Source organism: Toxorhynchites rutilus, chromosome 1 (genome assembly GCF_029784135.1).
Source record: "Toxorhynchites rutilus septentrionalis strain SRP chromosome 1, ASM2978413v1, whole genome shotgun sequence".
Classification (NCBI taxonomy): Eukaryota; Metazoa; Arthropoda; class Insecta; order Diptera; family Culicidae; genus Toxorhynchites; species Toxorhynchites rutilus.
The window spans coordinates 189068665-189085572 of NC_073744.1; the positions used below are offsets into that span (position 1 = coordinate 189068665).

At 38.0% G+C, this 16908-nt stretch overlaps 1 protein-coding gene, 1 long non-coding RNA gene and 1 pseudogene across 17 annotated transcripts in view; 2 read left to right on the forward strand and 1 right to left on the reverse strand.

The window, feature by feature from the left end:
* The window catches only part of LOC129762481 (protein lap4-like), a 175883-nt gene extending 172810 nt beyond the window's left edge, over positions 1-3073 (reverse strand). For 13 of the 16 annotated variants that reach the window (XM_055760774.1, XM_055760771.1, XM_055760784.1 and 10 more), the window contains exon 1: positions 2863-3050. The gene's annotated coding sequence lies outside the window, so the exon portion shown is untranslated. The other 3 variants (XM_055760773.1, XM_055760772.1, XM_055760775.1) reach the window with 3 other exon arrangements.
* Positions 3074-13121: 10048 nt separating this feature from the next.
* On the forward strand, positions 13122-14201 carry LOC129763153 (uncharacterized). The gene is made up of 4 exons (XR_008740809.1): positions 13122-13400; positions 13556-13825; positions 13896-14042; positions 14109-14201. It is a non-coding gene; the product is annotated as an uncharacterized LOC129763153 (long non-coding RNA).
* Positions 14202-14314: 113 nt separating this feature from the next.
* On the forward strand, positions 14315-15935 carry LOC129761650 (uncharacterized; annotated as a pseudogene).
* Positions 15936-16908: the final 973 nt, after the last annotated feature.

The following is a 16908-nucleotide window of genomic DNA, read 5'->3' on the forward strand; positions in this document are numbered from 1 at the left end:
GGAACGTTAACGCCATTCAAGAAGACAAGAAGACACACCTGAGGATGTTGGGAGATAAGTAGAGTAAACTTCTTTATTGGATTGAGCTGTGAGCGCGACCAAATACTCACTCGACGATATCTGACATTTCAATCATTGCACCACATTGCATCACACGCCATTGCATTAATGTTATGAACTACACAATAGTGTGGGGAATTATCAAGCTAGGCTCACGTCAGCTCACGATGAAAATAAATGTTCTGGAATTTCGCCTGTGATTCCGAAGTTATAAACGAGCGACTTACAGAAAATAACAACGTAGTTCTACGTCAACAATACGGTCGTATCCTGGACACAACCTGATATTTTGACGTAGGATTACGTCTTTCGGGAACATATTGGGGTACAAATTGAAAAAACGAATATCGATCGCATCGTGAAAAATGTCCAATTTCAAAAGCTTATTGCTCAGTCATTTCATGACGGATTGATGAGATTTTAACAACAAAACATTGCGGCACTCTATAACAATTTTTCACATTGAATAAAATAATATATATCATGTAATTAACTATCGAAAAATTCAAAAATCTCAACCCCTATCCAAACGGTACTGATTGGTCGAAATTGACGTCATTTCTTTTTCGCCTGCTTCGCTTCTTTCGTTCCCCGATAAGTCAAATATTTGCATGGTGAGCGAGTGGGGGGCGCCTATTTCTCACATACCAACTGATATAAAAGGACGGTAGCATTTTTGGATTTCTCATTCTCGTTCAACGCTCAGATCGGCAAACATCTGGGCTTCTAGTGTGCAGTGCTCTACAAATCATCCAAAACCATACGGTGCGGCAAAGGAGAGGAAGCCATCGGCAACCAACGATGGATGCGGTGCGGCAAAGGGTGCAAAGAAGAGGAAGCAGCGGAGAGCATCGAATTAAATCTAGTGTGCATTGCTGGTGCGCTCCTCTTCACATCAACAATTGGATGCGGCAAAGGAGGCAGAGGAGCTAAGTGCATTGCATCGCATCGTATCACACCCGCTATCCGTCGTTTAGCTCGTCGTGGTGGTGCCAATCAAACCCTCACAAATCGACGCACAGAAGCCGATGGCGCCAAAGTCAAGGAAAGCATCAGCGAATCCGTAAAAGCTACCGCTCCCAAAACTAAACTGCTACATCCGACTGAAACGCAGCAGATTCCGTACAACCCATTAAAGCATTCCAGTCCTTCTCCGGACTTTCAATTTGTTTTGAAACAAGAGTTTATTTTACTGTTTTCCACTTACCACAAAAACTATATAAAACCGATCAAAAATACTGTTTATTTTTACATTTTCTACTAACAACTAACATGGAAGGTATCACGTCAAAAACATACGTTTCATCAACCACCTTTTACTGGATTTGACAAAAGGACATATGAATGCATGTATATAACGGAACGCTCCAGTCATACACAGCCCGTTAGGGACGAATGACCTTTGGGTTAAAGTCCCTTCAAAAACAAGAACGAACGATACACAACCCATATCATACAAGTGCATGAAGGAATTTTATAAAATAATATTTTTGCTGTGCCTTTGCGCCATCTACACGGGCGAGTAGCACCATAGTAGCAAAAAATGTCGAAGTTCGTGACATCTGGTAGCAATATTTTTCTTCTTTTGAAATATAGAGACTTTTTACTTTACGTTCATTCGTCTCTAGCCCTGAGAAGGGCCCTTGCGAAGAAAACTATTTCATACTCTTTCTCGACCTACCTTTCGAAAGACATTTTCATTGTCGCTCAGCACTCCTCAGCAAACGAGTCTTCTTTCGGCGGCACCAAGCGACGCCATGAGCAATATTCATTTAGGGAGGCAGATTAATCTCCCATCGAACTAGCAGGCCCAAAGACAGTTTTGAATTGATAAAATTTAAATGTATTTATTTTTTTTTTATTTTGATTTTTGACGGCTCTTTTCAGAGCCACCAAATCATTATCAAAGAGTTTAACAATATAGTTTCTCAAACGTATCCAAAATCAGCATGTGGCAGATAGCCCAACGTAATCCTACGTCAACACAACCCTCCTGTGACTTTTTTTTTTTCAAATTATAATCAGAACAAGAATAAACTGCAAAATTTTTTTTTAATGATAAACGCAGTAAAATTTATTGAAACTCACGAGTAACTCGAGGCTTGCAAATGTTAATATACATTTACAGCAAATGTGATATTTGTGGTAAATAAATATAAGATAAAGTACTTTACTTACTAAATGTAATATTTTGTGAAAATAAATTGCGAACAAGGAGTTTAGATACATTTTTAAGAAAAGTTCATTCGCAATTAAAATTTGTAATAATATAACCAAAATCGTAATTTTGGGCAGTTTACAAATTTAAAAAAAATCCGAGCGGTTAGGCCAAACTCGATTTTTTTGGTGTGGGTTTAATTATTTAAATCCTGCTAACATTTTGTTGACAGATTATGCTACTGGCATCACTGGCTCCCTGATCAAAAATCTCTAACCGCTCGCATCGAAGCACAGTTCCCGTGGCAGTGCTTTTTTCTCTCGTTTCCTTTCCCAACTCGTTTTGGTTTAAACCGTCGTCTCTCCCCCTTTCTCCATCAACACACACACGCACACTACTCTTCCACAACTATACTTATTTCTATGCACCAACAATTTGGGGATAATCAACTCGTTTTTCACGGTTCCATCACGCATCCACCCCTCGGGGAAAACTGAATCGGTCACTGGTCACTAAACCACAAATGGAATCCTAATTGCACAATGCGTAGCTCGCATACCACTAGAGAGCGAACGTTCCAACTAGACACTGAAAATTCGCAGCTTGGAAGATGAAATACACTAACTGAAGATTTAAGACGGTACCTATCCTACGGTTTCTTCTTTTGCCCTCTGAGCTCCAGCAGAGGCATTCCGCACTCAATATTCCGATTTTTCGCGTGGTTTCAGCGCGTTTGTACTTGTTTCCACGCCTATCAAAGTAATTTACAACCCGCGGACTGGCCAGTTTCTTCCATTTCACACAGAATGGTGAAGAACAAAAACACCGTAAGCACTACCTTGTAAGCTTGGCAACGAGAGAAAAACTACAGACACGGGCCACTCTCGTGAAAACGAGAACCGCGAATGTGCGATTTGTGCTGTCTGACAGTGTTGTAAATATTGATTGTTTTGTCGGGGAAATGCGCTGGAACTGTCACTTTGGCTGTCAGCTGAGAGGGGTCATTACCAGAGACATTCGTTACGGACAGATTGTCGGCTTCTTGTACATTAGTACTTGAGTGGTACAGTTTATATTATGAGTAGAAATAATGGAAGCTTCGGGATTTTCATCTATTATTTTACCCATTTGCAAGCTTTAGGCTTAATTTTCACCATTTTTTTATGTTGTTTTATCAATTTGGCGAATAGTTTTCCACATTCTTCTTTCATTTCTGCAGTTTTCTGGATTCGTTTCTTTCAAGCTTGACTTTTTTTTTGATTTATATTTGCTCGGTTCTTCTTACTTTACCCTAGCTATTTGGTTCATTAATAATCGCGTAATGTGTGACGAGCAAGAAGAAGAGGAAGGCAGGCTCGAGCCCTGCAAAAAACGAACGCATTGCCAGGGGCAATACAATTTCGAAGCAACATCATTTGATGATGCACGCGATGTTGGTGCAGTTAAAAGCGCTCGCACTGAACCGAGCCTTCGCGAGTGTGACATCGCATCGAACAACAGCGAAATAGGTGACTTCGGCGCGTCGGTCGAAAATGTAAACGCCGTTACTCAGGCAGCAACCAAATTCAAGCTCCACCCGCTAGTGGTGAAGGCGGTCGCTCTTGACAAACTCATCAGCGAATTCGCATCGATGGGTGTTACAGCAGAGTACAAGCTGTGTGGCATAATTCAGTCTTTTTCCAAGCAGGCCAGTAGCAAAACTTCCTCCACTAAGGGTGACAGCTGTGCTTATCTCTAGCAAGAGAAAGTAATGCAACTTTTTTCGAGGCCAGTAATATTAACAGAAGCGTTTCTTTTGAGAATAGCGCAAAATGATGAGAAGTGTTTATATTCCTAATAGTTTTAAGTTCACGTTATACGAACGATGCCTAAAGGTGCGATTCCACTGAGGCAATACTAAATAACATGTAGCATGATATTTGATACTTGCAAGTGTTGTCATTGTTGTTGTTTCCATGCGGTGCCAAAGATATATTGATGTAGTTATGAGATGTGGAATAATGGTACTGGTACAACATGTATATAATCGACTGTAGTCAATTGCATATAATCATATAATCAGACTCTATGTCAATTGCGAAATAGGCCACCGGAATAGCGTTCGAGGTAAATTTTCAATGCATTGACATGAAATAAATTGCGACATAAGATTAGCTAGTGTATTGTTCTGCGAGGGCAAGAATGAATCATCAAGCAATTATCGTCAGCTTGTTCTACAATGAAAAAAAAAACATTTCAGAGATTATTCTACTATGCAGTTGTTTCTAAAATTTCACAGCATTATTGAATAATATTCGAAGGTATAAACGAGCGACTTATATAAAATAACAGCGTAGTTCTACGTCAACAATGCGGTCGTATCTTGGACACAACCTCCTATAATTTTTTTTTGTTATTATAATAAAATACTATGTGGGGCAATATTACTTTTGAAGCCTTAACTAGTATAAGTATTGCTGGCCAGTTTTTAACTTCGTATACTTACACGAAGGATGGAAATTGTGTGCGAATAAATGAATACACATTTTCAAATACACGGATACTTATCTTATTTTTACCGACCGATTTACATTGATTGAGACATAAACAACATCAAACCCTTCTAACATCTATCGGGAAATTAATAATTCTGCACATTGAGGTTGAGTGTGTCGATGATGACATAAAATAAAACGATGTTTGTATCCTGGGGAATTTATTTTGATGATTGAATGGTAGAGAATCATGTTAAAAGGGAAAGTATCGACTGACTGAGTCATCCATGTTCGGAGGGGCTGAGTAGTTATGCGACAAACGTGTTTTTTGAGTGTTTTTTTACGATTGGAATTTTGTGGATTACATTATATTTTTGTGTTGTACTATTTTCAAACACATTGGGCTTGTTGAAAAGGTCAGCATCGGAAATGAAAATAACAAGTTTATGGTTCAAAGAATAACTCTGTCTAACACGCTTTTTCTAATGATTCTTCAGTATATTAGGTGGTTTTTCTGTAGTAACAGTTTCACATGCTTCAATAATTTCCTTACGTTTTCCTTAAATGGGTGATCATAACTCATACTACGAGATGCGTAACCAGAGAAGTGGTGTATTTTGACAACGAAAAAACGTGGTTGAACATTGATATTTTTTGTAGGAGAACTCGCAGACGGTCTTGAATTAACCAGCATTTCATCATGGGTATGTTCAACATCTTGTATGGCAATAAGATGTGATGATTTCTATTTCCTGCGTATCAGAGTGGCTGTTCCGTTCACCGTATCTCCCTAGTCATCGCAGGTATATATTCAACTGATCGATTGGATTCGTGTATACTCATTCTAGTCATACTGTTAGTGACTGTGTGAAAAAGTTCAGTTTCAGTTAATGAAAGGATACGCCTCGAAAGCGTCATGCACAGAGGATTCAAAGTAGTTCAGTTGATAGAAGGACCTGCGTCCTATGCGTCGTGTCCAGCGAGCTTAGAGCAACCCGAGATGATGCCTTCAATTCTTCGAATAGAACAATTAACGTTCTATTTTCGCTCACTCCATCCGATATTTTTTTTAATGTTCTCTCTCTATTTGGAAACACAAAACGCTCCAATTTATTTGTTTTATGATAATGTTTATCTAAATATTACTAAATTTTGTTAACACTAATGTAACACTCGATTTTACATTACATTTTCGAAAATCATTGAGTTTGCCTCCGCAGTTTTCCCAAAAATTCTAATTTGGGCTAAATTTGGAAGTGCTCCCGGTGAATCGATCGGACCAAAGAAAATTCGTATCGATACGCGTTCGATTGAGGTACAAATAAAACTCCACGGGGAATTTTTGTGAAAATACTGGAGGTATCGAGGAGGGTTTCATCTCTTTTTTCTCTGCTTCACCAGCGACACGAGTGTTTATGCCTTGTTGGACGCCTGTAGGGGAAGCTGATGTTTGAGCGTGTTCGCGTTACGTTTATCTTGTCTACAACCATAACGTTTATAGCATCACTCGTACGGATGTGAAATTTATTTACAATTTAGAGGTTTACGCATTGATAGACACAAATTGTTTCAACGAAATTACTATTGGAAGTTTACAATTCCCTATATTCCAATATATTGTTAGGCCATGTTCTCACTGCAGCGGGGCGTCAACGTGGCGTGAGCGGGGCGTGTTCACTTCTCGCAACGACATTTTAATTCACTCACATTGCACCGTGCCAGCGGCGTGTCTTCGGAGTGTTTTATACAAATTGTCAATGTGTGTTTTTGGATGAAAGAATGCAAATTGGTTTATTTTCAAATATTCCAACATCGTTGGACGAACCGGGACAAAAACAGGACAGTGAAAAACATAAAAACTGAAAAAAAACGCGAAAAATTAAAATTATGTCACTAATACAAACAAATATATGCAAGGGAGAAGCGGAGAAGTACAAATATCGCCGGCGTGAAGTGTTTTCGTTTGCACGCCAAAACCACGCTCACGACACGTCAGCCTGGTGTGAAGACATTGGTAAGAACACACACGATTAACCGTAAGCATCACAAGCCACGCTGACGCCCCGCTGCAGTGAGAACAAGGCCTTAGGGAGTGTTCAAATCGATTGGTGCAAGAATCTCGAAAATTCATCAACAAATTACTGAACAATAAGCGCTCGAAATATGACAATTTTTGTTATGTGATCGATTTTGTATCTCTAATAATTCCCGAAAGACGTAATCCTACTTCAGAAAGTAGTGATTCTATAATGTTTTCAAAATGTCTTCCAATACTTAGGACTTTCTTCATAATTTCTTCAGAGCTCAGTAACTCACAAGTGTCTGTCCATGCTTGTCCACGTAGAGGGAGGAGGGGGTCTAGACTATGTCCAAGTGAACACGAAATTAAATCTGTTCCGTATTCGAAAATTTAGAATTTTAAATTTCTCTTTAATTTTTCACAGAAAGTGCATTAATTTCCCCAGAATTTATTTCAATCGGACAGCGGGATTCCGAACTAAAAATTTTTGGGAAAAAATGTACAAATTAAAAAAATGGGGAGAAGCGGCTGATTCATTCGGCGTTTAATTGCTCTCCAGTAAGCCGTTCAAATTACATAAGTAATGTTTTGATACGAATTTAAGCGAAGGAAAATTCTAAAAACATGATACAAATAACTTTTTGGACTAGTTTAGTTAAAAAATAATGAGTAGTGAGTTGTCTGATGTAATATAACCTCGCGAGCGGGATTTGAATAATAGTTAAATATTTTCAATATCCTATTAATATACTCGAAAAATTCTCTGAACTATAGCAAAAAAGTTTTCGCATTGCGCTGACAAGTTACGGTGAATCGGAACTCGAGATTGAAGATGAACCGGCATTTTCTGTGATCGATCATATTCTGGAGTGGGCAAAAAAATTAGAGGAGCGTCATCGAAAATTTTAAGTGACTTTTGAAACAATGTAACTTCGTTATAAAATATAGCATTCGTCAAAGCTGGATAGAACACTTTTTAATTTTCAAAACGGCCTATCGATTTGCTGCGCGAACATTGTTTCATGAAATATTCATAATTCGAAATGAAAGGATAATGTTCCGATCGATCGAGAACATCTCTTTAGTAGAAGGTTCTACTGAAACTTACTATGAATCGAAAGGAAGCGAATCAATCAGGTTAGTTTGATTGTTATTGGCTAGGTTGGGGGTATATTATTAAAATCCAGAGAAACAAAAAATGCTTGATTTTCTTTTACAATATTTCCGTCTACAACGCATACAAATATCAAACATATTTATATGTACGTTATAGCATGAAAATGTTAAAAATGCTTTTTTATCTTCCTGTGAAAGTTCGGCACCGATAGAGCTCATACTATGACACAACACAAAATCCACTTCAAGGATTGTTGTTACGACATGAAAAAATTGAAGAATTTTGGATGAAAATGGAAAAATTAGGAAAAATTGATTTCTCAGTTGATTATAGCGTATGCGTAGTGAGGCAATTCCAGATGAAATGAGCACTATTCTGAGATAAAGTCGTAGAGGTAAATGAACTTTCTTGTACTAAATAGGTGTTCTATGTGATAGCAACACATTTTTTTTTCAAGTGTTTAAAAAAACGTGAACTAAAATTCTGATAAAGATTTTGAATCCATTTATTTTTAATTTGATTGGCGTTTGTAATTACAATCAGTGGAGCTCAAGATCAATCTTTGGAATTATATCGTTTGTATTCTGATGTGGATTGCTCCTCACCTGGTCAGCTGTATATTAGGCGTTCCCGTGTTGGAAAACCAGATAGCCAGATTGCTCAAAAGTATTTCAAAATTATGGCAATGTTCCAAAGCGTAACAGGATACAGCTAGTAAAATTTGAAATAAAATAAACTTAAAGGGATTGAAATAGAATTTAGGCGCAATTCAGTTTTTACTGTATTATTTTAATAGAAAAGGAAAAATATCCACGTGGGCAACAGAGGGAGTGATTTTTCTGTCCACGTGGTGTATGAACGGACCCTTACGACTTTTGTTTCTCCCCTCTATTGACGATCTAACGCAAAACGTAAACGATCGATGAGACATCTGGAGGTGCAATAAAACCTGAAACTCAAAAACAAATCACGTATATTTTACTTCCGGACTTTACAAGGTAGTTCTCACATGCAGGAACCATGCATTTTTCAACTTGTTTTTGATTGTGCTCTCGAATTTTCTTTATTGATTCAACCATTGACGAATTTACGTTGGATTTACAACCAGATGGCGCTGCGAGTAAAATGAGGATGTTTTGTTTTTCTGGTATGAAATTCGTTCAAATTTTCTAGAAAAATCAGAATTTATCTTCAAATTTCCCGGTTTCACGTATTCTTTCTGCACTAAAAATGTTAGAAAATCACCATTTAACAATGTAATATGCATATTTTGAAAAATGTCTTGGTATAAGTATCATAACTTTATTATTTTTTAACTAAGTAAATGACGAGTAGCGTGTTTTGCGCTAAAAATACTGCAAATCTTTCTCGTATCGGCCCCTACATAATCAATGATATCAGCCAATTTGAGTGCACCCGTGGCCGAGTGGTTAGCGTCTCACATTATCATGCTGGGTGTTCGGGTTCGATTCACGTTCTGGCCGGGGGATTTTTCGTCAGAGAAATTTCTTTCGACTTGCACTGTGGTACGCGTATTCTAGAGCTTGTCCCTCAGAATACATTCAAGGCGTGTTATTTGGCTCAAGAAATCTCAACTAAGTATTAATAAATTACGCTAGTTGATGCATACGTTGAGACGGCAAAAGTGCCACAGGGAACGTTAACGCCATTCAAGGAGAAGAAGCCAATTTGAGGTGATAACGATTTCATCGCAATTACCCATAGTATCAATAACCGGTATGCATTATCAAACTTAAATTTTTTGAAGATTGTCTATGACTTTGATCCAATTGCGTGTTGAAACCATTCTAAATATCCAAAACTTCCATACCATATACTGACGACATTTAATGGCTGAAATGAATCTAAATTGAAATAAAATGAATAATCACAATCGAATCTTGCTTTTCAGTGCGTAAAATAAACAAGCACCCTCACTTTTGTGGTTCTGAGCTCTAATGTAGTACAATTTAATGATGTACATTGTCGTAAAATATATTTAATCCGCATCATATGCGTATATTACGCTGATGCAGTTTGTGTGTCGTATAAGCGTATAATTGTAATCGATTCAGTACTGTAGTAAATCGTGTTGCATGCTGAAGAAAATCATGAAACAGTAAATCATATTAGATCCTAACAAAGAACATATTATATCATATTGAAATGTCAATGAAAGGCTGATGCACTCGAAAGTTTTAACCACTGTTGAATCAAATTTCAGATGGCCGCGCGAGATAGCTGGTGGATGATAATCCAGACGACCGGAGTTCGAACCCGCATCGGAGCAGTTTTCACCAAACAGCAATCTGTGCCATTTTAAACATTCATATTCCACTCCCAACACAAGTCAATCAAACAATTATTATTTCTACAAACATAAATACTCATATATAAAAATGGCGATTCGTGAGGCTATAATAAATATTTCACGAAAATATTTTGCTTGTTTTTTTTATGTCTGTAATAAATCGTATATGAGTGTGACAAAAGTCGTATTTGGTGCTTTGACAATTCATGAATATATTCATATTAGATCGCAATTCAATTCCAACATAATCGCTATATACAAAGGGGGTCTTCGTAGCCACTAGGTTACGCGTTCGCTTACTAAGCGATCGGTCGTGAGTTCAAACTCAGGGCCCTCAATTGACCATCTTTGTGTTGTTATAGAATAACTACGTCCACGCAAACATCATCAGCGATGGAGATCCACGGTCGAAATTAGATCTATTCATCCATACAACTGCTCTGCTCTGCAAGAAACATCGGGCTGCTGTTCTATAAATAACCCAACAATGATCAATATCAACTGTCTCCGCTGTCCGGTCTGCTGAACAATGGAAGAACAGAAAGAATACCCTTACGCCGAAATGGCTACTACTGTGTAATTTACCATAATGTAATGGAACAGTAAACTTAACGCCTAAATGGCTACTACTAACTACTGTGTAATTACAGTTTATAGAAACATAAACATATGTACATGTACACGATTAAAACCCGGCTCTGTTACAGCTAAAATGCTAATGAGCCTAATAAATAAATAAATGGGATAAAAAAAAATAATCGCTATTATAGCCGGTCAAAGTGGCATATTCATCCAAACAGTTAGGCGCATTATATGCCAACCAAATTTTAGGGCATATGATTTTATATATACGCTTGTTATGCGATTTAATGTTTGCTGGGTAAAAACCTTCCATAAACTCACATTGCAAAATTTAAAACCAAGGCGTTATACAATAGGTGGACCGCAATGTCAAAATTGCTGTTCGGCCATTGCTTGTGAAAAAAACAAATTTGTTTACATAACAAATCATATCTTTTGGTGACAAATGCATTCGTTGGCAAAATAGCTGCTCGCGCTTTACTGTAGGCAGGTAATTTTCTGGATTTTTTCGTATAACAATTTCTCATAATTGCTTCTACTTCTTCAGATATCTACAATCAGCGGTCGAATTAAAAACAGTACAGAAGGATGTTTTGAGTATATTTTACCTTCTAGCCGCGCAATCAATGCTTTTCTTTCCAAGCAAGCAGCGTTTTAATCGTACGTGGTTTTATTGAGCATTTTAAAAAAGTGTTTTTTTTGTTTTATCATCTGGGAAAAAGCGTGAAATAGAATCGTACGTGGTACGAATTTATCGGCACAATCTGATCAAGGACGGAGGCATCATCAAACGGAAACTACGCGAGAAACTTTTCGAAGAGATAAAACTGCGCCGCAACACTCGTGTCAAAATGGACGAGTTGGGCTTGGTGCTAATGAACCACGATTTGATAACACGTAATGAGCCAATCCAACAGCATGCCAATGGTAATCGACCAAATCATTTTAAATTCAACATGGAGCGGTTGCGAAACCTACTGGAGCAGCACGAACAGAACAATCACGCTGGTGGGTCGGTTTGATATATTTATTCCGCTAAAGAATGATTATATTTGTTGATTTTTCAGAGTTGACTTCTGAAAAGCAAAACAAATTCCTGCGTATGCTGGATGCAATTTTACAAAACGACAAAGTTTTGAAGGAAATTAAAGAGATGGTAGTGGCGAATCGACTTCTATCGGAAATTCGTTATGTGACTGCGGTGGAACGTATGCTGAAACACAATTTGGACCCCTCTTTGCGCTGCTGCTTTGTATGCCGAGAGTATTTCCGCACTGCCGATGAGTATACCAGTCATTTCGAAAAATTGCACGGTGAGAAATTTCTTATTGTTGCGGCGGTGGATCGATTTCAGACTAGTCAAAAGTTCAACGTTCTACATCACTACAATGCCCTTAATCCGGTGACAAAATTCACGATTTGCAACGTATACCACACAGCCCTAATAAAAAAACAAGAAAAGACGGGTCTAATATTTTACAATAAAGAACAAATCTACCACTTTCCACGAAACCCGGAGAACCACTATATCGGTTCGACATGGAATGGCTGATACATATAACGCAGAAAAAAGGTTTAACTTTGGAATTCAACATCCTATATTTCCTCGTACCATTAAGTTCATGGCGCATTTGATGTCGGTCATCGTAGCTGCTGCTATGGAAATGACGTGAGCATATATCTAGATTTTTATCTCCATCTCGGAGAAAAGTGTGGTAAACAATGTCCGGGTTATTTTTCGTTATGAGAACCTTGTTTCCACATCCTTTTACTGCACAATAATACGGCATCTGAAGTGAATAAAATATTCACAATATAATTTTGGCATGATAGAGAACCGCGAGGTGAACGATTATCTATGGAGGAGTTGGACAACAGATTTCTTAGACTTATAGCACTTTTATCACACCCACAAGCTCATCAAATCATCACGGTCCCCCAAAAATATAGAATAATATATAATATAAATACCTTATTGCAGCTATAGTACACTATTTTTCACGAATATATCTCGCTTAACTTTTCAAAAGGTCCTAAGTAACAAATGTAAACAAATTGAGTTTATCGAACCATTGAATTACGCAAGTAACTATGTACGCCATACAAAAACAAACATCCCGATTAATGGTTTTACAATGAAGAATATTCAAAACAAACATAACGTCTCATGTCCAAGTTCGCATTATACATGTTCCACTGTTTTATAAGACGTTTGCCTTTGGTGTTTGTTTCAAACGTCTGAAGTGTCATAAAAGCAACAGCGCTGTAATCTGTACATTGGTCATCGTACCCGAAGTGTCAAAACAAACAAAATAACGTGGTTTTGTTCATTGGTCTGTTGATCGTGATCCTTGTGAGGCCACATTTAATGAAAAATTTACTCTCATCAGATGTGGAAAAAAGTGGAAATGGAGGCAGCCTCGGCAGCAGGTTCGGTAGTTTCACCGGCTCATTCTATTACGGGGCGCTTCGAGGAAGTTTGCATCAACAGTAGTTTGCAGTATTGCACGACAACAAATCTCACCTTCGTTTCAGACAAAGATCCATTATCTGAAGAACCATTCAATGGAGATTTGCGACAACAGTTTACAATCCGACAAAGGCTGTTTTATGGAAAAAGCCTCGTGATATCAACCACACTGCTCTGGTTAAAAGCGACTTGGAAAAAGCACGGCATGGTTAGTTGAAAATGTTTTAATATACAACTGTGAAATCAATATTGAGTAACGAAAAAAAAACTTTTTCGTTACCGACAAGTACATTCACTTTATCCAGCGCAAGCTTCTAGCAAAGTATCAACATTTTGGCTCTCTAAATATTCGTTTAATTTCAGGTAACGGTACTACAAATTATGCCATTGTTGGTGAATGCCCATCGTCACTCGCAACCCAAAGTTTAGAGACCAATAACAATAATGTAACACGGCGTCGATATTCTTTGTTTGGCCTTTTGATAGACCGCACACTAGGATCAAACGCAATTCAAAAGAAACGTTTACGAGAAACCGCAACATGCAACAAAACTGATTTGATCAACAAGATACCCATTTGTAATAGTGGAGAGAAACCGACATTTTCCAACCAGTATAATGTTACATTGAAAGGTATGTTGGAAGAATATTTCATTCATAGCTCATAACTTACCAAATAAGTTACCATAAACTTTGGAACCAGGTTTTCATGAGAGCCTCAACCTGAGCAGTCAAGGACCATGGTCAAATCTGATCCATCCAGGCATCGATCGTATTGCATTTAATGACACATCGAATTGGTCCACAAACTCCGAGCGAAAAAGACTAAGCTCAATCAGAGTTAGCTACGGTAAATTGAATTGGGTGATCTTTTCAAAATAGAGCAACTTATCAAACCGCTTAACCGCTTCAACAGATTCCATTTACCATTTGGATGAACACCCATCATTCCAACGTGTCCAAACATCCACTCCGTTGGACTCATTTTCTTTGAATCTTTCAATAAGCGAAAATTCCGTGGACGATACACCGTTAAATTTGGTGGTTATTAAGCAAGTCCAAACAAGTTCGTTCCGTCAAAGACGATTGTCAACACTGTTGGATTTGCGGAGAAACAAACCTATGATTATCCAGGATCAACTTGACATAGTTTCTCCTCAATTGGCGCAGGAAGAAAGTCGAAATTCCCTCAGGCAGTAGATTTCAGCGATTGTGAACATGCAGACGATTTCTCAGATGACAACATGGATCCAGATTGGTTGCCTGACGGGGATGCTACGACATTAAACGATTTATCAATTTATGAATATTTTGAGCAGTTTAAGAATGATCATTTATCTGATAATAATTCTGAAGTTTCATTGGCTATAGAAGAAAATGAGCATATCTTTCAGGCAGATGTAGGAGAACCACAGGCAAAGAAAAGTAAATCATTTTCGCCAAAGGAAAACAGAAAACTCAAAGAAAAAGGACTCCAGTATATAAAAAGAGATGGAACTCTTGTCCCAGCCAGGCATGTTCAACCCCCATGTGCTTGTAGGATGAGGTGCAATGAAAAATTTTCTGAACCTGTCCGAAAAAAACTTTTGGCTAGCCTACTTGACCTGACACACTCGGGACAAAATCAGTTCTTATCAAGCCACATAACTGTAATCAGCACAGTTCGTCCACAGGTAATAAAATACAACACAGTTATATTATTTATTTAATTTATAATTTTAACGGAATTTATTCGAATAATTCACTCAGAAAAAAATATAATAAGTTATTGTTTGCTATTTTATTTTCTCGTTCGTGAAGGTTCTTATTTCGCGGCGTACTTGGTCTCGGATCTATAAGCTCCCAGGAGTAGGAGCTTAAGGTTTGCAAACGAATGTTTGTGTCTACGTACGACCTCAAGGAACGTAAAATTCGCGTTCTTGCCGATAAACTGGTCTTGGGTGCCGGGATCGCTCGAGATGACATGCGGAAAGATAATACCTCGAGAAAGAAAATTGATCCCGAACATGCTCAGTACATAGTCAAGCACATCAAATCATTCCCAGTTGAAGAAAGTCACTACAGTCGTGAAAAGTCATCCTGTCTCTATCTATCTTCTGATTTAACAATACATCGAATGCACGAGCTGTATCAGAACCAGTGCGGTGTAGATAACATTATTCCAGTACATTATAACACATACAGGCTTGCTTTTAATTCGCTGAATATTAAATTTCGAAAGCCTAAAGTTGACACATGCAACACGTGTGATATGATCAAAGTAGAGTTACAGGTGGAGAAGGACATTGTTAAACGAGAGGAAATACTTGTTCGAAAGGAAGCACATCAGTTAGGAGCTGGACGCATGTATGATGAGAAGAAACAAGATAGACTGCAAGCGAACACTGATCTATCCGTACGGACAGTATCTTTTGATCTGCAAAAGCAATTAGCCACACCCTATTTGACTTGTGGTCGTTCTTTTTACAGCCGTCAGCTGTATACATATAATTTGACAATCTTTGAAACTCAAGTGGGTAAGAATATACCACTTTGCTACATATGGGATGAAACCCGAGCGAAAAGAGGATCAAGAGAAATCGGATCGTGCTTGTGGGCATACCTGAAAAATTTACCAGTTTACGTTGAAAAGCTTAATATGTATAGCGATCGTTGCGCTGGACAAAATAACAATCGCATCATCTTATTTCTGATGATGTATGTTGTCGAAATAATGGCGTCTGAAATTAACTCTTCATCATAAATTCATGACTAGCGGCCATAGTCATATGGAATGCGACACAATTCATTCTGCCATTGAGCGGGCGAAAAAAAGGACGCATGCCAACATAGAAACACCTCGTGACTGGAATTTATTCATTGCATCCATCAAACGAAACCCTCCAATTATTGTGAAAGATATGGAACAAAATCGGTTCTTCGATTGGTTAGCTCTGAATGAGCGGTACACAGTACCTAAATTCACCATGAATAATGAACCATTCAAATTCAAATAAGCTAGGATCTTCTCGTGCTCTACGGAAACACCCGGTATCGTTGCATTCAAACAAGATGTGCCAGAAGAAAACCCTAATCACATTAATCTATTGACGTCGAGATCGGTTCCGTTGGAAAACCTTCAATTGAAACCCTTATATACAGCACCCATCCAATTACCTACAACGAAGTTGGAAGATTTACGACGATTGCTGCCATACGTCACACAAAAGTGGTATTATGAGGCTTTCCTTAAATCCTTGAAAACTCCAGGCCGAGGAAGGCGGTCAACACTTGCAGGAAATAGAGGATTTGACTCAGATATGGATTCAGATAACGATGAAAGTTGAACGTTATTATAAAATCTCGTGTTTAACGAATGAAGTGCTGTTCAAATAAAATACTTAATAGAAATTCTTCTATATTCATTTATGGATTTTAATATAATTATCGCTAATTCACAAACTACGTTACGCTATTATTAGCTAAGTTTGCCGTCTTACTTCTTACTTCGCGTACAATTTAATTCTCGATAGAGCGGACCAAATCCAATTGCTTCGATGGGATCATGCTTCATGATGCATGATCAAGTAATTTCTCTAATCTGCTGAGCGCCTTAGCTCCTTGTGATATGTAAGCGCACCACGAGAGAGATTCGATGTTGTACGTTTTGGCACAATCATTTGACATCGAGTGAGACTCGATGTTGTACGTGAAAGGGTTAATATTGTTTGTACTAG